We start from the raw sequence: 25,968 nt of genomic DNA, 5'->3' as shown, positions 1-25,968 counted from the left end.
TTACAAAATCATTTTTGGTGTATACTTAAATTCTGTCTTATCACATAAGTATGTTTATTCACCACTACCTTTTGAATATGGGCCATTTAAAATGACATAGCAATTTTCACCCTAAGTTTCATTCGAGTTTACTTAGGGTTGAGTACACATGAAATTTGCTTTTAATGCATAAAAATCGCAGTGGATAGCAGCAAAAGATGGGGCAGGATAAGTAGATTTTGATGATTCATGTTGTGATTCTGCACATTGATGAAAGATAATTCGCATTTCTAAAACCTCAAGACTTCCCTTTTTTTTTTTTTATTGTTGGGGATTCATTGAGGGTACAATAAGCCAGGTTACACTGATTGCAATTGTTAGGTAAAGTCCCTCTTGCAATCATGTCTTGCCCCCATAAAGTGTGACACACACCAAGGCCCCACCCCACTCCCTCCGTCCCTCTTTCTGCTTTTTAAAGAACCAAAATAAACTCAAAACACCTTGCAGACACCTCCCCTAAACAAATTGATGATTATTTTAAACATAAAACTGAACTAGTTAGGCAGCAAAAGATTTTGATGGAAATGAAAAGTTATTAACTATATTTCAATCTTTTTCTTATTCCCAATATGCAAGATACAGGTTCGCAATCTTTCAGTAGTGCTTCTCCTGTAATCATTTTGTTTGGCAAAGGCAGTTTCTGAATTAAATCTATCCTGGGATACTTATGAAACCGCACAGATACTGCAAAGAACACGCCTGCATGAACCGGGACACGGGGTGAGTCAGTCTGACAGGGCAAGTTGCAGATCGAGGCAGCCAAGACCTTGAATAACGAAAGTTTCATTTTCAGAGTCTCTGATTAAATCGTCAATTAGGTCAACTATGGATGTATGTCCTACATCTGGTTGTTCATAAAAGCTAAACCTACCATTTGCGGGCTCAATTCTAGTGTGAAGTGTTTTACCACCGGAGCGAAAGCTCAAGCTTAAAAGACAACGGTCATCTGAACAGTCCGGGACATTTGTTAGTGTCCCTTTGGCCTCCCAACGTGGGATTGGTCCCCAGTATCATCCTTGTTTTGCAAGTCTTTTCAGCTCCTCTGTAAGGCTTGTCTCAACCATGGCATGAGACTGCTACTTTGCACTGATAAACTCATAAACTCTTGCATCCCCAGGAGCAGAGTTAGGAACAGACTTCAAATGACAGCTCATATTTTCAGCCATGTGGACATCTGTGACAGTGAGTTCACCGAAGTACCTTTGGATGTGATTCTTCTGCAGTGGAGGTAGCAATGGTGCGAGTGGAGGAACGTCATGGTGACCTGCTTCGGGGCTCTGCAACACCGCGCCCATGGTGCTGGTAAACAAGCCATTCACGGGCTGATCCACAAAAATCTCCCGGCCCACGACCAGGTCCTGGTCTACCGGTTGCTCATCTTCAGAGAAAGAGCCTCCTCCCTCTGAGGAGGAACCGCAGAGACTTCATGGGGGGAGAACTGTCCAGACAGTAGCTACGCGATTCTTCCAGGACCCCTCCCTGGTCTAAGGGCCCGGTGTACTGAGCCGAGTCGTACTGTAACTGCAGGCGCGAGTTCACCCAGGTGCAGGCGCGAGTCTCCCTTCTGAGAGGCTGAGCTCTTGAGGGAGCTCCCGGCACGCAGTCTCAGGCTGAAGGTCTTGAAAATCTTTCCCAGCACCATTCCGCGCGGGATTCGGGCTGGAGGAGTGGACCAAGGCCTTGACCCTCCCTCTGGCGCACTCTTGTGGGAGTTTCTGCGGGTGGAAGAGGCCGGGGGTGGGACTGCGGTGGTGACTGCGGAGCAGGGTGGACCTGACCCGCCTCTGAGCCCGCAAGTCTCCTACCGCCGGGCTGAGTAGAAGAAGGCGTCCGGGTCTGCAGCGCTCCGGAGGGCGAGCCAGCCTTGCCTGGCAGATCCTGTTTCCCTGAAAGCCGCCCTTTGAACATACCCCACTGGTTTTCGCTTTTAGATCTGGATTTGCCCCCTTTCTCATCTTCGCTGTTTATGTCACAGCTGGCCTTATCTTACCATACCAGCTACCAAAGAAGGAATCATCTTTCCCAAAGTCACTGGCTAGTGATGCTTGTTGTAGTACCATAAAATCAGCTTGTTCTTTACTTTTATTCAAGTTAAAAGAATTCTGCTAGGTTTTTAAGATGAATTTTCTTCATTACGACTAGTTATCTAATCCAAGGAGATTGACCTCTCTCTGGAATGTTTTCCCCAAACATCTGCAGAGGCTGCAACGCTGCTCCTATGTATTTTTCCCCAGCTTTATTTTGATAGAATCAGGTGAGCCTGCCCAAACAGACCCACCCCCACCTCACCCCCCCCCAGCAGGCAGGGTCAGGTTTACGACCCACCCCCAAGGGTCAGGCTCAAGTCCCTCCCAGGAAATAGGAATGCCACCAATTGCTGCCCACCCTGACCCTTTAAATCCCCATCCGCCATAACCCACCTGTGAATTCCTTTCTTGATTTCACCCCACCTGCATCCAGGTGGAAATAAAGACCGCGTTATTTCTACAGAACGGGGATTCTGTTTTCTTTTGTTTCCCACCTTGGAATAATCTTTCATCCTTGGGTCCACAGCCTTTCTCGTGTAACCTTTGGAGCTATTTTCTGGCGGAGGCCTTGCTCCACTTCCTCACCCGGCATCCCTCCGCCTCCTTCTCCCCTTCCCCCTTCCTTCCCTTCTCCCGGCTCTAGGGGGCGCAACCCCAGGTGACTCTCCCAAGCTGGAATGGGTTTGGAGGAGCCAAGCGGGTCGCAGCCCACTCACACCTCCAGCTTGTGGCATAGGCGGGGTGTCTGGCCGTGAAGCTAATAAATTTTTCTAAAAAGAAATTTTTATAAATTACCAGTATAAGACCTGTGGCTTGTAAGTGATGTGTTGCAAATATTTATTCCTAGTCTGCGGGTTTATTTTCATTCCCACATACGCGTTTGCTAGAAAAACGTTCAAATTTACTCTATAATACTGTATTTTTGCCGCACCCTCGGCATCAAGCCGCAGCGAGGTGGCGCTGTCCGCGTTGTAAGACGCATGGGTAGGTGGTCTGTGCTCCTCGGAGCGAAGCCCCCAGCACCCCTAGTATGCGACAGCAGCGCAGAAGTTGCCTAGCATACTTTTTGTTGAACGTAATGACTCACGAGGTGCGGCATAAAAGCCTGAGGAATGCCTGTGAATGAAACCTGTCTGTTCAGTTGAATGCCTGATTGTCCTGAGAGACTAAGAATAAACATAATGACTTACTGATCCATAATTAAACATAGCAAAGAATGCCCGTGAAGACTCAATGTCTCCAGGGGGAACGATGTAAGAGCACGTTCCTATCATAAATGTCAGTGAATTGAGACAATGCATTGAGACAATGCAGGAACAGCAAACAAGATGTTCCATCTAGATATGTGCTTACACCACCCACACCCACCCACGACTTAAAACTTTCCACATACCTTTACATTTCATATATTTCCTAATACTATAATCACTTACATAATTTACACATATATGAAATCTTTTCAGCACATTAGAAGTAAATAATTTGTGAATTATTACTAATACTAGTAGTTATAAAGAAAGAATTTTCACGTTTTAAAACTTTAGCCTTTGAAGCATTCATTTAGATAAAGTGAAAGACACAACTGATAACCAGCAGCCTTTGTTCCCCCTTGCGGACAGAACCCCTTGCGGGCAAAACCCCTTGCGGGCAGGACATTGTTCAAGTGGGATGGTTGAATACTCACATCTACAAGGTTAGATAATAACTTGTAAGGCTCAGCAAGTTGTAAAAATACCTTTTGTAATTTGTAATGCTTTGTCAAAAATGTATAAATACCAATACAAAAATTCAGTAAAGTACAGCTGCTTTCTTCATCACTCGTGGTGTGTGGCAGTCTGTCATTTTATCCTGCGTCGACCTTTCAGCCAACCTGTACCGTTCACCCTGAACACCCTCGGACTGAGGCCCATCGACCGGCGGTCCGCGGCATATTTTGTGCTTTTTAAAAAGAAATTTACCCACAGACCAATGCTTAACAAATTCTATGTTATATTCTTTCAGGAGTATTGCTTAACTTTTAAAAATATATACATATATAATCTAAATGAAATTTATTTCTACATATTGAATGTGATTGCCATCAATTTTCCTTATATATAGTTACCCAATTTATCTCACACTCTGTGTTGTCATTTTTTTTTATAAACTGTCCCCATCTATGCGGGTGGATTGGGTATTTTATTCATTCTATCCATCTCTATCTTTTAATGGGAAAATGTAGTTCAGTGTCATTTAATGTAATTTTTGGATGGTAGGATTTAAGTCTGTCATTTTATTATTTATTTTCTTTTTGCCTCTATAATTTCCCACTTGTTCTTTATAATTTGCATTTTAAAAATTAATTTAAATGTGTCAATTGGTTTTTAAATGGCAATTTTTTAGAGAAATTTCATGTTCACAGCAAAATTAAGAGCTGTGAGCTCTTAATTCATAGCAAATTCTAGTTCTAAGCAGGAATGTTTTCAATATTTCCCATTTGGGATGATGTTGGCAGTGGGTTTGTCATATATGATTTTTATAATTTTAGGTATGTTCCATATGTCTATTTTGTGAAAGAATTCTTATCACAGAAGAGTGGTGAATTTGGTCACTGACTCTACACATCTATAGCATTACCTATTATTAACATCTCCCACCAGAGTGGTACAGTTGTTACTATTAATAAACGTACATTAACACATTATTACCTAAAATCCAATTTATGTCAGGATTAATTCTTGGTGCTGTAAATTTTATAAGTTTGGGAAAATGCACAATATGTGTCAATCATCACATCATCATAAGGAGTATCTTCCCTGTGTTAAAAAATCCTCTGTGCTCTGCCTTACCATCCATCCCTCCCCCACTCATATTTTTACTGTCATCATAGCTTTCCCTTTTCCAATATATTGACAAATTGGTCCATTTTATTTAGGTTATAAAGGCGTATCCATTGTGTTCTTTATTGCCTATTTAACATCCATAGGCTTTGTAGTAATGTCACCTCTATCATTTCTGATATTAGTAAATTGTGTCCTCACTTTCTCTTAGATAGCTTGACTGGACGCTTATCAATTATATTGATATTTTGAAAGAATAGCTGTGTCATTGATTTTTTTCTCTATTGGTTCCTTATTTTGCATTTAATTCTTTTTTCTCCAATTTTCATTATTTCTACTATTTCTTCTTCTTACTTTGGATTTAATTTGCTTTTTCTTCTTTTTTTCTTGTTTTAGTTTGCTAAAGATGAAGCTTAGACTATTGATTTCAGATTTTTCTTTTCACATTTATACATTCAGTTTTATAATTTCTCTTTCAGCCCTGTTTTCACAAATTTGATGATGTGGTTTTATTTTCATTTAGTTCATCTTATACTGATAACCTGTAAATCAATAAAAACACAAGTATGAACTGTAAAAATTTTATTCTGAGCAGAAATATATGTTCATATTGTTATTGAACCTTTTTATTACAGGCAACTTTCAGCTCCTCCCACCGCACCCACTCATCTACATTCACGTAAGAACTTCAGATTGCTTTGGGGACACCTGCTAGCATTCTTTGGCAACTCAGCTTACTGAGGACTGGTATTGATTTAGTATTTTACCAAAATTTATAATCTTTATTTATTTTTCTATTCTTCTTGTTAGTTTCTTTCAAATCCACATCTCACTTTATCCTATCATTTACTTTTGATTCTTATATTTCTATTTCCAGTGCATTTATCATTGTTGCATATTTTGGACATTGTATACAAATAATATTAATGCTAATGATTATAATAAAATTATGATAATATAGACCAAATTTATTAAGGTGGCAGCATAAAGACATGGAATCAAATGAAAGCCTACTTTTGAAAATAAATAAAATGTCTTTGATGCTGAGATAATACATGTCATAAGATTCTATTATTTTCTGATAGATAATGCCACATTTTTCTCCTCTATTTCCTCTTTCACTTGCTGTTATATTTGACTAATTTAATCATATACTAGTTATTTTCTACTTGCCTCTGATACCAAGTTTGGGACTTAAAAGACCGAGTAATTTTTAAACGATTTTTTTTCTCTCATTCTACATACAAAAAATTGTGGGGTAGCTCCTGCTTCTGTAGCGCACTAAGGTCTTAGAAATGTGTTCCATTCACAAAGGGTGAACAATAAGAACCTTCAAATGATTATTTGTGTGATCAATTAATTATTGATTATAACTTTTATAGCTTCAAGTCATCTGGTGTTTCACATCAAGAATTGTCTTGGTTTGCTGATTATAGCGGTTTGTAAAACTATTTTAGTTTGATATGGATATTTCTTAGGTTTTCTCAGGCTCACACAAAGAATGCAAATTTTCTTTAGGGTGTTTTACCTCTGCATATCGAAGTTTTTCATTACATATTAGAGCTTTTCATTACATTTTGGTACTTTAGTTGCATCCGCAGAGTTTGACTACAGTTCAGTGTCCTTGGAGATCAGCTCTCTAGCTTTCTATAGAAAGATTACTGAAGCCTGTAGCTATGCTTATCTAAGATTAACCAGTTATTTAAAATATTTTTGGTGCCTATAATGTGTATACTCTCCTCCCTTAACACACCCTAGATATTCTTTAATTGCATAGTGATGAGCATGATGAGAAAGAAACTGCCTTTGAAAAGCACATCTGCTTTTAAATATGGAAAATGTTGTATTCTTGGTATTTTTTGCTACCATTTTCTATCTCTAGCGTGAAATATCACCTTTTTAGAAGAGAACCCTAGAGAGAGAATACCATATGCATATGGTTTTCAGTGTGACATTAACAGGTGCAACATTGCCTTAAAAACAGCAGTTAGGAATTTTTTAAATGAATGTTAAAAGCTTTTGGAACCCCATCTATTTGATTTAAAAGATAGTTTCCTTCTGTATTCAAGACACTTTGTAACGGTATTTCTTTCTTCCACTAATGTACAAGAATAGGCTATTAATATCACATATAAATAAATAACATCAATTTATATCAGTTTAGATTAATATGAGACAGTAAGATACCTAAAAGATTTTTTGGCAGCCTATTTGCAGCCTACTTGCTATAGCTGGAATTCAAATCCCCTACATTAGCTTCATAAAAATGTTGGCACAATGGTACTGAAAAACCTGTAGAGATGTTTTTCTTTCTGCTTAGCTAAAGTTTTAAAATATTATTTCAAGGCCCAGTCTTGATTTTCTTAAGGCACTAGCCATGATTGATTATTGAGTCCATCACTATGTATTTAATACTTATTATTTGTATAGGTTATCACTCTGTAAATCACTGAAAATTCTGAGTGATTAGATACCTGTCCCAGTACATGTTTAATTTGTTAAAGGGCTTAAACATTTACAAAGAAAGCAAAATATCTTGATATATCATTACAAATATGAAATAGAAAGCAGCAATATTAGTGGTTGGCAGTGGGCATACTTGTCTAGTTCCAGTTCTAAGCAGGAATGCTTTCAATATTTCCCAGACGGGATGATGTTGGTCTGTCATACACGATTTTTGTAATTTTAGGTATGTTCCATCTATGCCCATTTTGTTAAAGAGTTCTTATCATAGAAGAGTGCTGAATTTGGTCAAATGCTTTCTCTGCGTCTATTGAGTCTGAACATACAGTATTTGCTTTCGCTTCTGTTTATGTGGAGAATCACATTTATAGATTTGCATATGTTGAATCAGATTTGCATTCCTGGGATGAAGCTCACTTGGTCATGGGGATTATTTTCTTGATGTGCTGCTGAATTCATTTTGCTAGAATTTTATTGAAAAATTTTGCATATATATTCATAAAGGATATTGGTAGTTTGCTTTCTTGTTATTGTGTTTTTTCCTGACTTTGGTATCAAGGTGATAATAGCTTTGTAAGACAAGTTGGGGAGTATGTCTTCTTTGTCAATCCTATGAAATAATTTCTGCAGTAGAGGTACCAGCTCCTCTTTGTAAATTTAGTAAAATTCAATTGTGAAACTATCTGATCCAGGACTCTTTCTTTTTTTGTTTGTTTGTTTGGCTGGCAGTCTTTTTATCACTGCTTCAATTTCATTACTTGATTTTGGTCTGTTTAGGAGTTCTATTTTTTCTTCAGTGAGCCAAGAGAGGTCATGTGGTCCCTCAAATTTGTCCACTTTCTCCGTGTTTTCCAGCTTATGTGCATAGAGCTTTTAATAGTATTCAGAGATAATGTTTTACATTTCTGTGGTATCAGTTGTAATATCTCTTTTTTAATTTTTGATTGAGGTTATTGGGGTCTTTCTTTTCTGTTTTTGTTTAATCTAGCAAGAGGTCTGTAAATTTTATCTTTTAAAAGAACCAACTTTTTGTTTCATTAACTTCTGTGTAATTCTTTTGTGATCAATTTCATTTAGTTCTGTTTTGACCTCAGTTATTCCTTTTCTTCTGCTGGGTTTGGGATTGCTTTGTCTTATCATTCCTTAAGACAATTCATTAGATTGTTGATTTGCAATCTTTCTGTTGTTTCGATGTTGGGATTTAAGGCTATGAAGTTTCCTCCTAAGACTGGTTCCATGGCTTTTGTTGACTTGTGTCTGCTTTGTTATTTAGTTTAACACATTGTACAATTCCCATCTTAATTTTCTGTTCGAGTCAATAATCATTCAGCAGTAAGGTTATTTAATTTTCATAAATCTGTGTAGAATTGAGTGTTTCTGTTAAAATTGATTTCTAATTTTATTCTACTGTGGTCTAAGAAAATACATGACAAAATTTCTATTTTTTTGAAATTTTTGAGACATGTTTTATTCCCTAAGATGTGACCAGTCTTCGAGAACATTCCATGTGCTGATGACAATCATGCATATTCAGTAATTTTTTGAGTCGAATATACTGTACATGTCTGTTAGGCCAATTTGCTGGAGAATCTCATTTAAGTCCCATGTTTCCTTAATTATTTTCTGCTTGGAGGATCTGTCCAGTTCTGTCAGTGAGTGCTGAAGTTCATGGCATTTACACTGTTGCTCTTTACCACTTTATTTAGATTTAGAAGGGTTTGCTTTATACATCTGCATGCAGCTGTGCCCATTAAATAAATATTTAGAATTTTTGTGTCATCTTATTGAATTGTTTCCTTTACCACTATGTAATTACAATTTTTGTCTTTTTTTACTTTTGTTCACATCTGTTATCTTATATGAGAATGGCTTATAGCAGGTTTTTGTTTGTTTGTTTTTATTTTCATGGAATATTATTTTTCATTCTATCACCTTGAGAGTCTGAATTAGTCCTTGTTGATTAAATGCATTTCCTGGAGTTAGCAGATACTCAACTTCTTTTGGTTTTTTATGTCTTCTGAGAGGGGAATTCAGTCCAATTACATTTATTGTTAAGTGAACAGGTTTCCCTTCATTCTTCTGAGTAGAACTTCAATGCTTTGTTTTACCTCTACAGCCATTGTGGTACCTGGGCTCTGATCTTTAGAATTTAGAGATTTTATACTGATAAGTTCCTATTGTACTCATCACTGTATAATGAAGGTCTATCACCACTTCCATTCAACATAGTGCTGGAAATCTTAGCCAGAATAAGCAGGCAAGAGAAGAAAAAGGGTAACCAGATGGAGGTAGAAGAGTTCAAATTATCTCTCTTTCCTGATAATATGATCTTCTATCTATAACACCCCAATTATTCTGCCAAAAGACTCCTTGAATTGATAAAGTCAGCAGAATGTCTGATTACAAAATCAAGCACAAAAATCAGTAAGCTTTCTATACACTAACAATAGTCAAGCTGAGAATTAAATCAAAGATTCAATACCTTTCACAGTAGTCACACACACACAAAAAAATACCTAAGAAGAACTTTAACCAAGGAAGTAAAAGACCTTTATAGGGAGAACTACAAGTCCTATGGGAAGGAAATCCCACAGGGTATAAAACAGATGGGAAGATCAAGTTCATGGGTTGGCAGAATCAACAGTGTTAAATGTTTATACTACCCAAAGTAATCTACGGATTCAATGCAATCCCCATTAAAATGCCAATGTCATTTTTCACAGATCTAGAAAAATAATTCTATGCTTTGTATGGAGCCAGAAAAGAGACTGAATAGCCAAAGCAACCTTAAGCAAAATGGACAAATTGAGATGTATCACTTTCCCAGACATCAAGCTATATTATAAGGCTGTAATATACAAACAGTATGGCACTGGAACAAGAACATAGACCAATAGAACTATGAATATTAACCTTTATGCAAAGTTATGGAGATACCTTAAGGAACTAAAAGTAAACCCACCATTTCATCCAGCAATCCCTCTATTGGATCTTTATCCAAAGGAAAAAGATCATTTTCTCAAAAAGATACACACCCTCAAATATTTATTACAGCATACAGTTCACAACCACAAAGATGTGGAACCAACCCAAATTTTCATCAGTACATGAACGGATTAATAAAATATAGTATGTGTATACCATGGGGTAGTATTCCACCGTAAAAAAAAAAAAAAAAAAATCCATCAAAACAAAATGCCCATGGTGAACTAATACCTTCTGCAAAACCCGGATGGAACTGGAGAACATTCTTCTATGTGAAAAAATCACAAGGGGAAAAGAAACACTACTCACCATTAAACTGAAACTAATTAGTCAACAGTCATGTGAGGGTTCTTTCCAATCTCAACTTTATTGAGGGAAAGGTTTCTGAACATATTATTTTCCCTTGTCTATGAAGCCATTTGTACCCCTGGAAATCATCAAATTTTAAGTCTCATAGGATGAAAATTCGTAGAAGACAAAAGTGGCTTGAATGTTCTGCTGATACTTCTAAATTTCTGTCTTCAATTAGATGTTTATTTAATTACTCATTATTATATAGACTCATAAATAATTTTCAGAATATTTAAAAATATTTATCTATAATCTATTAAGTTTTCTATTAAGGAGAAATTGGTGCTACATATTACCCAAAAGAGAAAAGACATTTAAGATAGTATTCTTATGCAATAATTCTTAGATCACCTATTGCTCACTAGATATATATGTATTTCATCATCAATTTTTTTTAAATACATATTATATGCCAGGTACTGTTTTAGATATGCTGATTACATCATTGAAACAGAAAAAATATCTCTAAGCTCATGAAGTTTCCTTCTAATTTCCTTCTAATTCCCTTCCTTCCTTCCTTCTTTCCTTCCTTCCCTCCTTCCTTCCTTCCGTCCTCTCTCTCTGTCTCTTTCTCTCTTTCCCTCTTTCTCTCTTTTTCCACTGTAAAAAAAAAAAAAAACCCAAAATCCAACAAAACAAAATGCCCATGGTGAACTAATGAGAAAACGCCTTAACTATAGTAAGTACTACTTTAACTATTAAAAGAAATAACTTTCATACCTATCATTATTATTATTTTAAATTCTACTTGAATGTTATTGAATAATCACATGAAAGTTCCAAGTTGATCTCATTCACATTATAATTTACTGGTTAATTTAGCTGTTTGAATGTTTTGAGTTTTTAGGTCAGTGAAATAATTTGATGAAATAGTTGAGATATGATTCCTGTAAAAGTTAATATTTGCTTAAATCTAAGCTCTTCTCAGCAAACACCACATCTTTTTGTCCTGTCTCTTCCCTGTTGTTCTGCCAGAATACTTAATACAGAGCTATAATTAAATCTCCTAATTGTTTATGTAATTTTATTTTTTTCTACATCAATTTATATTTTTTAATAGTCCTTCCTCTATGTCTTGTTAGGATATTTTTTTCTTCCTTGACAACAACATTTTAAAATTGTTATTTGCTGTTGCTATTTGGTCAGGCCAGCACTTTCTATTTGTCCTTGTTTCTTTTTCACTACAATTGATTTTTAACCACCTAAAGATAAACTGTGACTTCCAACTGCTCTGTGGCTGGAGTTGTTGCAATTTCTTCTTTGAAATGGCTGAGTGAGCAGGAGATGACTCAAATCATGAGCAGGAAGCAAATGATTTCTTCCCTCATGAATCTTTGACTCAGCGTTTGGCAAATTGTAGAGATGTTGCAGTATTTCCAGTTGTCTTATACTTGTACTTTTCTTAGATTGCTTTAGCATTTATGATCAATCAGAACTTTGTGGAAGTACTCATTCTTTTTTTCTGAATTCATTGATAAGAAGTAAGTTAATAAATCTGATAACGTCTTTTGGGTGACTATTTAAAGATGGGATATGAAAGTAGAAGACTATTACTGAAGGTAATTTTAATTTTATCTTCTAATTTAAAGATTATCTGAGGATATATCATTCACAAAAACTTTTTTAAAGAATTATTTATTACAGAATTGAACACTGCTTCTCATTACTTAAAATACAAGGAAAACCATTTGGTCCAGTGTCAGGAAGCCTTAGATTTGTTCCAGCATTTAGGGTTAATTAGAACTATAAAGAGAGTTTCTGTTTTATTATTACATGAATGTGTAGTTTTAAACAACCAATTTATAGTATCTGAGCCTTATTTTGGTCACACATAGAATTAAAGATTTCTTCTAGAATCCCTTAGAATGTCCCTTGATTGACTAAAGATAGTAAAATTTTCTATCTTTTTCTGCAGTCCTGTGAACTTTATTACATGTATGGATATCTGTACCAATCACCATAATCAGGATATAGAACAATTTTACCAACCAAAACCAACTCTTCATTATAGTATTTTATAGTCACCTTCTATGCCCACCCCAATACCTGGCAATAAATGATCTGATCTCTACCCTGTAGTCCTGTCTTTGAGAAAATGTCATGTAAAACTGAGTCACATACATATAACCTTCCAGTCTTATTCACTTAGTGCAATTCCCTTGAGATTCATCCAAGGTGTATGAACTATAAGTTTGTTCTTTTTTTATTCTCTGAGTAGTATTCCTTTTTCTCGATGTACTTTTTATTTTTAATTTGTTCACCTGCTAAAGAGCATTTTAATTGTTCTAGTTTGAGGAAATTATGGATAGAAGTTTCATAAATATTCATGTACAGGTTTTTGCTAAAAATTAGTTTTCATTTTCTTAAGGTAGATCCCCAGGTGTGAGCCTTCTAGGTCATATCCTTTGTATATATTTAACTTTAAAAGAAATGTCTAAATCAATTCCTAGAGTGGCTGTATCACTTTGCAATAACCCCCAAAACATGACTGCCCCAGCTGCTTTTTACCTTCATTGGCTTTTGGTACTGGCTACATTTCTAAGGTTATCTACTCTAATATCCATGCACTGGCATTTCATCATAGGTTTAATTGCATTTTCTTAGTGGCTAATGACCATTCTGACAAATATTTGAATGTTATGTGCTATTCACTGTAATGAGTAAAAAGATCTCTTAGTGAAAATCATTTGTCTTTTTTCCCCAGTATAACCTTGACTAAGTCACCTTAGTTCCGAAATGTGGGCCTAAGAACTCTCATCTTATTCCTCTGATCAATTCTCAAATCTATGAGACTCTCAAATCTAACTCGGTGACATGTCAACTTTTCTTTGAAATTCTTGTTTCACCTTTCCAGATGTCAAACTGTCATCTCTGTTTGAATGTTTCAGGAGCTACTCAATTCAACTTTTCCTATATTAAAACCTCCTGTTCATGGGTGGCACCTGTGGCTCAGTCGGTAAGGCGCCGGCCCCGTATACTGAGAGTGGCGGGTTCAAACCCGGCCCCGCCAAACTACAACCAAAAAATAGCCGGGCGTTGTGGCAGGCGCCTGTAGTCCCAGCTACTTGGGAGGCTGAGGCAAGAGAATCGCTTAAGCCCAGGAGTTGGAGGTTGCTGTGAGCTGTGTGAGGCCACAGCACTCTACCAAGGGCCATAAAGTGAGACTCTGTCTCTACAAAAAAAAAAAAAAAAATCCTAAAACCTCCTGTTCATTTGAATCATTGTATTACCTATCCTATCTTTTTCTTCCAACATTCCCAAAGTCTCAAATCCTCAGCCAACCTCTACTCTGTTATTTTCCTCACTATATTCCATGAATTTCCAAGTATAATTGATTTACCATGGGCAATGTCTCCATTGACCATCTCTTCTACCACCACTAACACACTGGGCTCAAGATGATTTAAATAAAAGAACAAAACTAAGTTATGATAGGAGTTTATTTTTTAAATGCCAGATTTCTTTTGATACTCAGAATAAAGATCTGTGGATACTTAAAGAATATTGATTGTACTATGCACAGAGATTCATTTCAGAAAATGCAGAAACCCAATGTTCATGGGAGTAATGGGATAAGCAGAGTTTGTCTGGAAGAAATGCCTAGATCATTAATTTATGTAGGATATCCAAAAAAAGATATTTATATGAAAGATAAATATCTGAGTTAGAGTTAAATTATCAGCCAAGAAGGAGAATATAGGATTATTAGACCTACTGAGTGGACACCTTGAACACTTCATGTAATTATGAAGTTTTTGGATGATGTGTTTTTATCTAATTAAGTCTAGGCTACACAAAAATTTTCTGTCTAGCCTATTTTAATGTTATCTAAAGTAAAAATAAATGTGGTAGCTTCATTACTAATATGCAAGCCAGTATGTAACATTGGACTAGAAACAGTTTACTGAAAAGGTGAAGTTACATTACCAATTAAAATATGTACATTTACTTAAGCCTAAAAAATCTGTTTGCAAGCAACTTTTTCAGCAAGCATTATCTCATGTTAATCTGAGTGTAGGATACTATGCTAATTGTTGATGATATATAAAGTGAACTTTGACTATCAAGAGTTTAAAATAACTGCTAGTCTAATAAGCAGGTAAACTTTATAGGGCTTAACCCATTAAATATTAAAGAGGGTTTTGTAACTCAGAATAGTAAGGAAAGGAAAGCTTTTGGAAAAGAAGACAATTAATTTTGTTTTGGAAAAATGATAATAATAGAGAAAGAAAATAGAAATGGCAGTCTAGGTAGAGAATAAAGAGTAAAGTTAGAGAGACTTCAGAGAGCATTTCAGATTTTCTTTACAACGTGTATTATTAGAAGTCTGCATAGATACAATGTCTTCTCTCTTTTTTGCCTATCAACTAATCCATTTCTTGGCCAACCTAAGAAATAATTGGATATGGCAAATCACTATTTTTCTCTGGTCAACAATTTGTTCTATGCAGACTAGGACTGTGAACAACAGTTACTCATTGTATAGGAGGAAGATTTATCGTGCGCAATACAAATAGCAACTGTAAGTATCTGGGAAAATGGAAAGATAATGCCTCACATGATGGTTGAATCTGAAATAAACTCTGAAGTGAGAAGTATACGGAACAGAAGAACAGAAGCACAAATAGAGAAATGAGCAGCATATTTAAGTGTTTGAACATGACAATGTAACCTTTGCATCACCTTGAGAAGTTATGTGACTAGCTTAATATTTAGAGGAAGGAAGAAGGATCACACGTATGATGCCAAGAATGTGTGATGTAGCACAGAACATTTGAAAAACAAATAAAATTATTTATTATAACTGAGTCTCTGAGCGTCTATACTATGAGTGGTGGCGGAAGCTATAGCAGAAAGCAAAGACCATTTGGTGAAGCCTCTATGTAGGTTATACTAATGAATTTACATCCACTAACAATTTTCAGGGAAAGAGCTTTCTGAACATTGCGAGCCACATTCACTGTTAATATTATACGTATTTCTTTGTAGGTAACATCATTCAATTACATTGGCTGCTAGAATCTGCTAGAATGAATTTGATCAATGTTCTTTTATTTTTTATTTTATTTTATTTTTTAGGGACAGAGTCTCACTTTGTCACCCTCAGTAGAGTGCTGTGATGTCACAGCTCACAGCAACCTCCAGTTCTTGGGCTTAGGTGGTTCTCTTGCCTCAGCCTCCCAAGTAGCTGGGACTACAGGCTCCCATCACAATGACTGGGTATTTTTTTTTTTTATTGTTGTTCCAGTTTGGTCGGGGCTGGGTTTGAACCCTCCACCCTCAGTATATGGGGCTGGCACCCTACTAAGTGAGCCACAGGCACTGCCCTGATCAATGTTCTTTTTTATGATCTGTACTCATAGAAGAAATTCCTATAAATGTATTTACTCTGTTTTCTTTTTAAAGATTATATTAGGCCAGGCATGGTGGCTCGTGTCTGTAATCCTAGCAGGCTGGGAGGCAGAGGCAGGAGGATTGTTTGAAGTCAGGAGTTCAAAACCTGAGCAATGTGAGACCCCATGTCTACTAAACTTAGAAAAATTAGCCAGACATGGTGATGGTAGCTGTATTCCCACCTACTTAGGAGGCTGAGGCAGGAGGATAGCTTTATTCCAGGAGTTTGAGGTTGCTGTGTGCTAGGATTAGGCCATTGCACTCTAGGCCACACAACAGAGTAAGACTCTGTCTCAAAAGAAAAAAAAAATTATGTTGATAATAACATACATTTGAATAATACAGATTTCTAATTTATAATCTTATAAAAAACATTTATGATAATATTCAGAAGAAAGTTGATAGAATTCTTTAATCTCATTTTAGAGAGGTAAAAAGTGCAATATATTTTAGGTCACATGCTCATTATCACCAAGGTAGTAAGTGATACCATTAAATTCAAATTTTGCCCCATGGATAGTTTTTATAAGAGCCTACCATATTCACCGTATTTTAAAAGTACTGTAGAACTTATATTTCAATGATTTTACATGTTAAACAGAGAATCGGGATTCATTTCTACCAAAGTGAAAGATTAAATAATCTGATGAAATCATCAAATCTAATTTTTATAAAGATTTTATTTGACTGCGAATTTTTTGAGCTTTATTTCTTGGCTATATTTTTATTAAAAGGGATAGAAATAGAAGTTTCTATTCCATGTTTACCGCAAAATAATTGTAGTGCTTAAAAATTCTTGCACATGAAATATACTTTCTCATTTGTGTTTATACATGTGTATGTGTATACATATGTATATATACACATAGATACATAGATATATATATAATTTTGTGCTCTCTGAAACTCAAATAATTTCTTTGGATATTCAGAAGTCCTTGTATTACACAAACATAGAAAATGTGCATATGCATATTGCTATTTCTTTGTGAGAGTTGTGTCTTTTTTAAAAAAAAATCAATTCCATCATTCCTATTGCTTTTGCATTGCCTTTGACAATGACTTTATTGGTTTTAGTGTGGAACATTTCTTTCTCTCAGCTTGATTTTGACATGCATATTTAAAATATAGTTTGTTTTTAATGCTATATCTTTTTGCTACTGTTCATTGCTACTTTAGAACTTTAATTGCTGTTTGTATAGAATTGTATTTATCTGTTCTTCCAAAGAATGTACATGGAATGAGCATCTGAAAAATCTACCTGTACAGTGTGCTTACAGTGTGGGTTCATGGGCTTTCATTATCAAAGGATTTTTACCAGAATGTGTCTACAGCATCCAATTTAGAGAACTACTTCACGCCTGCCATTTCTCTGATTTTTCTGTTTAAGTTGGCAGATGAGAACATTCTCTTTGGATATTTTCATTCAGCAACTTTGGACGCAGGCAGATCTCAAATTACCATCTGTTTTATCAATTACCGCTGAGAGAACTGAGGCAACAATCCTCGCAAATGACATATAATACCATTTTATTATTACTCAATTAAATGTATATTTCAGACCAGACAAAGCTTTATAATATTAATATTTTTTAATTGTTTATATCAGTGACCTCATATAGCCTATTTATTTTGAGGAGTAATAAATTGTAAGTAATCCAATATCATCAACTAGGCAATACATAATAATATAAAATGTATTTAAATATATATTTCAGAGTATACCACATTAGTCAATCCATGACAATAGTCTAGCTTTGTTGAAAAGGCAAAATTTTAATAATATGACATATTGAATGAAATAGAATATAATAAGCAATAGTTTACAGAAGTAGATTGATGAATGTCAATGCTAAACACATCACAATTTTTTATAATACAAGTGCCCAGTATTTATGTTGGTAGGTGAGTAGTTAATTATTTTAAACTAAGCAGCCATGAAATGATTATGAATCTAGGCAACATTATATGCAAATATATATTTGAAGTAGCAGGATGGTTCATATCAACAAAGAGGAAGGTGAGGGAAATGGAACTAAGTTTATCAATAATAGATTTGAAAAGAAGGGAAAATAAATACATGCTTTCTAAAGTTAATAAAAATTTCAGTAATAAATGTGTAAATCACTTTTAAAACTATTATACTCTATAGTATCAATTCAACTGACAGTACATAAAAGAATAAACCAGATCTATAAAGTAATTGGTATGAGCATTCTTACCACCATAATTGGCTCACAGTCAAGAATTATATGAATTTTCTTCTTTCCTCTTTCCAAGTCATATTCCCTGTTTTTACTATAATTTTTGATATTTAAAAAAGTAAGTGAGATGACATAGACATCAAATTTCAAAGTCACCATGTCCCCGGAGCTCTCAAGTACTTTAAATTGTGTAACATGTTACAATAAATCTAAGCCCAAATCAAGGATGTAAAGTTAAATGTAAAATTTTGATTAATTTGGTAAGTTGCTTAACATAATCATTATGTATAGATTAGAAATAAAAAGTAAAATACATAGAAAAAAATTAAGAAACAAAATGCAATGAATTTGCAATAATTTAAATTACCCTGCCTAAACCCCTTCCGGGGTTGAATTTCTCCATCATAACTGTGGACTGAGGCAGAACTCAGGAGTGTTTGGATTAGAAAATTCACACTTGTCAGACCTTTTCCAGAGCTGCCCACTTGGTTTCTTCTATGGAGAGTGGTGCCCTTCCTCCTCTCCACCAACCAAACAATAGAACTCTAAGAAGCTGGGTTCAGTTTCCCTCAAGCCTCTGGGGACAATCCTGCTTCCCCTATTCAGAGTAGGGACTTGGACTCTGTGGGTCAAGAACGGGAAGCCTGTTGCCATATCCCAGGAATCAAGTATGTCCTTCAGGGGCATGGAGGTGTTATTTGTGAACTGATCTCAAATGGTGAGAAAATCCATATAATGTGGACAGAACTGAGAAGAGAGTGTGGAGAATATTTGTGATGTAGCACACACACGGACACCTCTTCCATCTTGGAAACAGCAGCCATAATTTCTGCCCTGCCCAGGGAGGCTCACAGGCTGGTCTTGCTGTATTGTCTCAAGACAGTTATTTTCTCATTGTTCTGGCTAATTTGGCCAGCTTCCAAGGGCCAGAAGCCACAAAGAGATCCACTCAGTCACAGAAGAGGAGAGAGACTCAACTCCCCTTCTATTTGCTAGACTATATATCTTGTCTGTCCCTCTTCTAGGAGCATGTTCTTAAGCATAGCAGGGGCTTTTCCACACTGCAGGCATCCACCAGTGGTGTGGAAACTGACCTTTGACCCTCATTGAAATGGCTCTTGTGCCAACCTCTGGTGAGCCTGGACAAACTTTCTCAACCCAACCTTGCCTGGCTTTGTGCTCTTATCAGCCCTGGTGATAGAAGACCATAAAGATGGGCCCCTTGGTGTTACAGGACCATGCCAGCAACCAATATGTCTGACGGATTCTTCTAACAGACTAAAGCCAGAAACAGATCCCAAGAAACACATCTATCATCTCCTGTCAGCACCACTCAGAGGGAGGTCAACTTGTACAGCATATTTCATCATTTACCAGTTTAGGTGTACAGGGCTTAGCTGACCATAATCAATAACAAGATTGAATCAAAAGTAAAAAGTCTTCTATCAAAGAAAAGCTGAGGATTGGATGGCATCACTGCTGAATTCTTCAAACTTCTAGCGCTTCAGAAATATATATTGTAATCAAGAGTGGTTTATCTAAGGATGTAAAGATTGCTCAACATATGCAAATCAACAAATATGATACAACACCTCAACAGAATTAAGGACAAAACCATATTATCGTCTTAATAAATGCAAAAAAAAGTATTTGATAAAATGTGGTATGACTTTATGAAAAACGAACTCTTAACAAATTAGATATAGAAAAGATACAAGAAAGGCCATGTGACCAACTTACAGCTAACATCATACGTAGTAGTGAAAAGGTGAAAGGTTTTTTTCTAAGTAGAAGACAAGACTGCCCCATTGTATCTCTTTTATTCAATGTAGTACTGAAATTCTGAACTGGAATGATTAGGCAGGAAAAATACGTGAAAGAAATCTAAATTGGAAAGGACAAATTCAAATAGTCACTGTTTGCACATGGTATAAACTTCTACATAGAAAACCATAAAGACTTCACCAGAAAAACTGTTAGGACTGATAAAGGAATTCACTAAAGTTGCAGTATACAAAATTCTCACATAAAATAAGTAGAATTTCTATACACCAATAACAAGTAGCTGGGGGGAAAAAAAAAAAGGAAGCGGTCCCATTTATAATAACTATTTAAAAAGTCTAGCAACAAATTTAATCACGGAGGTGAAACAGTCTACAATGAAAACTATAGAACATTGATGAAATAAATTGAAGGGGACACACAAAAATATGTGAATATATATTCCAATTACTCACCAAATACAATAATCAACTCAAAATGAATTAAAGTGGATTAAAGACTTAAACATAAGACCCAAGGCTATAAATCACTACAAGAAAACAGGGGAAATACTTAAGGACATTGGTCCCAACAAAGATTTTTATGGATAAGATGAGAAAAGCAGAAATAGACGAACAGAATTACATCAAACTAGAAAGCTTTTGCCAAAGAAAACAATCAACAGAGTGAAGAGATAACCTGCAGAAAGGGAGAAAATATTTGCAAACTATTTATTTAACAAAGGATTAATATCCAGAATATATGAGAAACTCAATAGTAAAAAAAAACAAAAGAAATACACACAAAAAGATTAAAAATGGATGATTGATGTGAATAAACACTGTCAAGGTAAGACATGAAAATGGCTAGCAGATGTACTTTGTAAGTTCAACATAACTAATAGTCATGAAAATTCAAATCAAAACCACAATGTAATATCATCTCACCCTTGTTAGAATGACAATTATTAAAAAAAGAAATTCTTAGGGCGGCGCCTGTGGCTTAGTGAGTAGGACGCCGGCCCCATATACCAAAGGTGGCAGGTTCAAACCCAGCCCTGGCCAAAAACTGCAAAAAAAAAAAAAAAAAAAGAAATTCTTGGCAAGGATGCAGAGAATAGGAAACTCTTATACATTGTTGATGGGAATGTAAATTTGTATAGCCATTATGGAAAATGTAGAGGTTTCTCAAAAAAACTACTCAATTTTGATATGAGGACAATTAATGACAATTAAGGTCATGGGAGGGGAAGGAAAAGCAGAGAGAGGGAAAAGGAAGAAGGGTGGGGCCTTGGTGTGTGCCACACCTTCTGGGGGCAAGACATGATTGCAAGAGGGACTTTACCTAACAAATGCAATCAGTGTAACCTGGCTTATTGTACCCTCAATGAATCCCTAACAAAAAAAAAAAAAAAAAAAAAGAAAAAGAAAATATAACTACTCTTATTTTTTTTTTTTGTAGAGACAGAGTCTCACTGTACCGCCCTCGGGTAGAGTGCCGTGGCGTCACACGGCTCACAGCAACCTCTAACTCTTGGGCTTACACGATTCTCTTGCCTCAGCCTCCTGAGTAGCTGGGACTACAGGCGCCCGCCACAACGCCCGGCTATTTTTTTGTTGCAGTTTGGCCGGGGCCGGGTTTGAACCCGCCACCCTCGGCATATGGGGCCGGCGCCCTACTCACTGAGCCACAGGCGCCGCCCTATAACTACTCTTATGATCTAGAAATTCTACTACTGAGTATATATCCAAATAATTTGAAATCTGTGTGTCAAAGAGTTACCTTCACTCCCATGTTTATTGCATCTCTATTCACATGAGCAGAGCTATGAAATCAATTTCAGTGTTCATTAATTTATGAATGGATAAAAAAGTGGCAAATATGCACAATAGAATAGTATTTGGCCATAAAAAAGAATGAAATCTTGTCATTTGTGGCAACATAACCCTGGGGGTCATTATGTTAGGTGGAATAAGCCATGCCCAGAAAAATGAATAATGTATCTTCTAACTTATATGAGGAAGCTAATCATTTTTTCTCATATAAGTAGAAAGAGGAATTGTGTGACTTGTAGAGGCTGAAAAACGTAAGAGTGAAGGGATGGGGAAATATTGGTTAACAAATACAAAATTGGGAGGCGGAACAAGATGGCAGCCGAGTAACAGCTTCCTTGCATCTGGGCACCGGGAGTCTGGGGAGATAGGACTCCAGGCATCTCTGGCTGGTGGGAACTGCCTATCATCACTCCTATGAGGATACAGGGAGTCAGCGAGAGACTTCTGGACCCCAAGAGGAGGACTAAAACAGTGGAAAACCGGCAAGTGGTCGCGTGTGTTCAATCTGTCTAAACCCGCCCACAACTTCCACAGGCACAAGAACTTAAAGAGCAAGAGGAAGTGAAAGGAAAATTAGGGCAAGGAAACAGATAAAAGAAATCACCCATGAGGAAGAATCAGCAGAAAACTCCAGGCAACATGAAGAACCAGTCCAGAACAACCCCGCCAAGGGACCATGAGGTAGCTACTGCAGAGGATTCCACCTATACAGAAATGTTAGGAATGACAGAAAGGGAATTTAGAATACACATAATGAAAACAATGAAAGAAATGATGGAAACAATGAAGGAAACTGATAATAAAGTGGAAAATAACCAAAAGGAAATCCAAAAACAGAATCAAATCAGAGATGAACGATATGAAGAATATAAAAAGGATATAGCAGAGCTGAAGGAAATGAAACAGTCAATCAGGGAACTTAAAGATGCAATGGAAAGTATCAGCAACAGGTTAGACCATGCAGAAGAAAGAATTTCAGAGGTAGAAGACAAAGTTTTTGAGATAACTCAGATAGTAAAAGAGGCAGAAAAGAAGAGAGAGAAAGCAGAACGTTCACTGTCAGAATTATGGGACTTTATGAAGCGTTCTAACATACGAGTTATAGGAATTCTAGAAGGGGAAGAAGAATGCCCCAGAGGAATGGAAGCCATACTAGAGAATATTACAAAAGAAAATTTCCCAAACATCACCAAAGATTCTGACACACTGCTTTCAGAGGGATATCAGACCCCAGGTCGCCTCAACTCTAACCGAGCTTCTCCAAGACACATTGTGATGAACCTGTCCAAAGTCAAGACAAAAGAAAAGATTCTGCAAGCTGCCAGGAGTAAGCACCAGTTGACCTACAGGGGCAAATCCATCAGAGTGACCGCAGACTTCTCTAATGAAACTTTCCAAGCAAGAAGACAATGGTCATCTACCTTTAATCTACTTAAACAGAACAATTTTCAGCCCAGAATTCTGTACGCTGCTAAGCTAAGCTTCAAAATTGATGGAGAAATCAAATCATTTACGGATATACAAACATTGAGGAAATTCGCCACAACAAGACCAGCTCTACAGGAAATACTTCAACCTGTTCTGCACACTGACCACCACAATGGATCAGCAGCAAAGTAAGAACTCTGAAATCAAAGGACAGAACCTAACCTCCACACTGATCCAAAAGATAAAACTAAGCAATGGACTCTCACAAAATAAGACGAATAGAATACTACCACACTTATCAATTATCTCCATAAATGTTAATGGCTTGAATTCCCCACTGAAGAGACATAGATTGGCTGACTGGATTAAAAAACACAAGCCATCCATTTGCTGTCTGCAAGAAACACACCTGGCTTCAAAAGACAAATTAAAGCTCCGAGTCAAGGGTTGGAAGACAATTTTTCAGGCAAATGGCATTCAGAAGAAAAGAGGAGTTGCAATCTTATTTTCAGATTCATGTGGATTTAAAGCAACTAAAGTCAAAAAAGACAAAGATGGTCACTTTATATTGGTCAAGGGAAAACTACAACAAGAAGACATTTCAATTCTAAATATTTATGCACCCAATTTAAATGCTCCCAGATTCTTGAAACAGACCTTACTCAGTCTGAGCAATATGATATCTGATAATACCATCATAACAGGGGACTTTAAGACACCTCTTACAGAGCTGGACAGATCCTCTAAACAGAAATTAAACAAAGATATAAGAGATTTAAATGAGACCCTAGAACAACTATGCTTGATAGACACATATAGAACACTGCACCCCAAAGATAAAGAATATACATTCTTCTCATCACCCCATGGAACATTCTCCAAAATTGATCATGTCCTGGGACACAAAACAAATATCAACAGAATCAAAAGAATTGAAATTTTACCGTGTATCTTTTCAGACCATAAGGCACTAAAGGTGGAACTCAACTCTAACAAAAATGCTCGACCCCACCCAAAGGCATGGAAATAAACAATCTTCTGTTGAATAACAGATGGGTGCAGGAAGAAATAAAACAGGAAATCATTAACTTCCTTGAGCATAACAACAATGAAGACACAAGCTACCAAAACCTGTGGGATACTGCAAAAGCAGTTTTGAGAGGAAAATTCATCGCTTTAGATGCCTACATTCGAAAAACAGAAAGAGAGCACATCAACAATCTCACAAGAGATCTTATGGAATTGGAAAAAGAAGAACAATCTAAGCCTAAACTCAGTAGAAGAAAAGAAATCTCCAAAATCAAATCAGAGATCAATGAAATTGAAAACAAAAGAATCATTCAGAAAATTAATGAAACAAGGAGTTGGTTTTTTGAAAAAATAAATAAAATAGATAAACCATTGGCCAGACTAACAAGAAATAGAAAAGTAAAATCTCTAGTAACCTCAATCAGAAACGATAAAGGGGAAATACCAACTGATCCCACAGAGATACAAGAGATCATCTCTGAATACTACCAGAAACTCTATGCCCAGAAATTTGACAATGTGAAAGAAATGGATCAATATTTGGAATCACACCCTCTCCCTAGACTCAGCCAGGAAGAAACAGAGCTCCTGAACAGACCAATTTCAAGCACTGAGATCAAAGAAACAATAAAAAAGCTTCCAACTAAAAAATGCCCTGGTCCAGATGGCTTCACTCCAGAATTCTATCAAACCTTCAAGGAAGAGCATATTCCTGTACTGCAGAAATTATTCCAAAAAACTGAGGAAGAAGGAATCTTCCCCAACACATTCTATGAAGCAAACATCACCCTGATACCAAAACCAGGAAAAGACCCAAACAAAAAGGAGAATTTCAGACCAATCTCACTCATGACTATAGATGGAAAAATTCTCAACAAAATCCTAGCCAAGAGATTACAGCTTATCATCAAAAAAGTCATTCATCATGATCAAGTAGGCTTCATCCCAGGGATGCAAGGCTGGTTTAACATACGCAAGTCCATAAACGTTATCCACCATATTAACAGAGGCAAAAATAAAGATCACATGATCCTCTCAATAGATCCAGAAAAAGCATTTGATAAAATCCAGCATCCTTTTCTAATTAGAACACTGAAGAGTATAGGCATAGGTGGCACATTTCTAAAACTGATTGAAGCTATCTATGACAAACCCACAGCCAATATTTTACTGAATGGAGTAAAACTCAAAGCTTTTCCTCTTAGAACTGGAACCAGACAAGGTTGTCCTCTGTCACCTTTACTATTCAACATAGTGCTGGAAGTTCTAGCCAATACAATTAGGCAAGACAAGGAAATAAAGGGAATCCAAATGGGAGCAGAGGAGGTCAAAATCTCCCTCTTTGCTGATGACATGATCTTATACTTAGAGAACCCCAAAGACTCAACCACAAGACTCCTAGAAGTCATCAAAAAATACAGTAATGTTTCAGGATATAAAATCAATGTCCACAAGTCAGTAGCCTTTGTATATAACAATAACAGTCAAGATGAGAAGCTAATTAAGGACACAACTCCCTTCACCATAGTTTCAAAGAAAATGAAATACCTAGGAATATACCTAATGAAGGAGGTGAAGGACCTCTATAAAGAAAACTATGAAATCCTCAGAAAGGAAATAGCAGAGGATATTA

The 25,968-nt window shown here is 36.3% G+C and overlaps 1 pseudogene; it reads right to left on the bottom strand.

The window, feature by feature from the left end:
- Positions 1 to 633: 633 nt before the first annotated feature.
- Positions 634 to 25,968, bottom strand: part of LOC128561923 (suppressor of cytokine signaling 6-like) — an 87,481-nt pseudogene continuing 62,146 nt past the window's right edge.

Source organism: Nycticebus coucang, chromosome 12 (assembly GCF_027406575.1).
Source record: "Nycticebus coucang isolate mNycCou1 chromosome 12, mNycCou1.pri, whole genome shotgun sequence".
NCBI classification, from domain to species: domain Eukaryota; kingdom Metazoa; phylum Chordata; class Mammalia; order Primates; family Lorisidae; genus Nycticebus; species Nycticebus coucang.
This window is presented reverse-complemented; position numbering and strand designations above follow the sequence as displayed.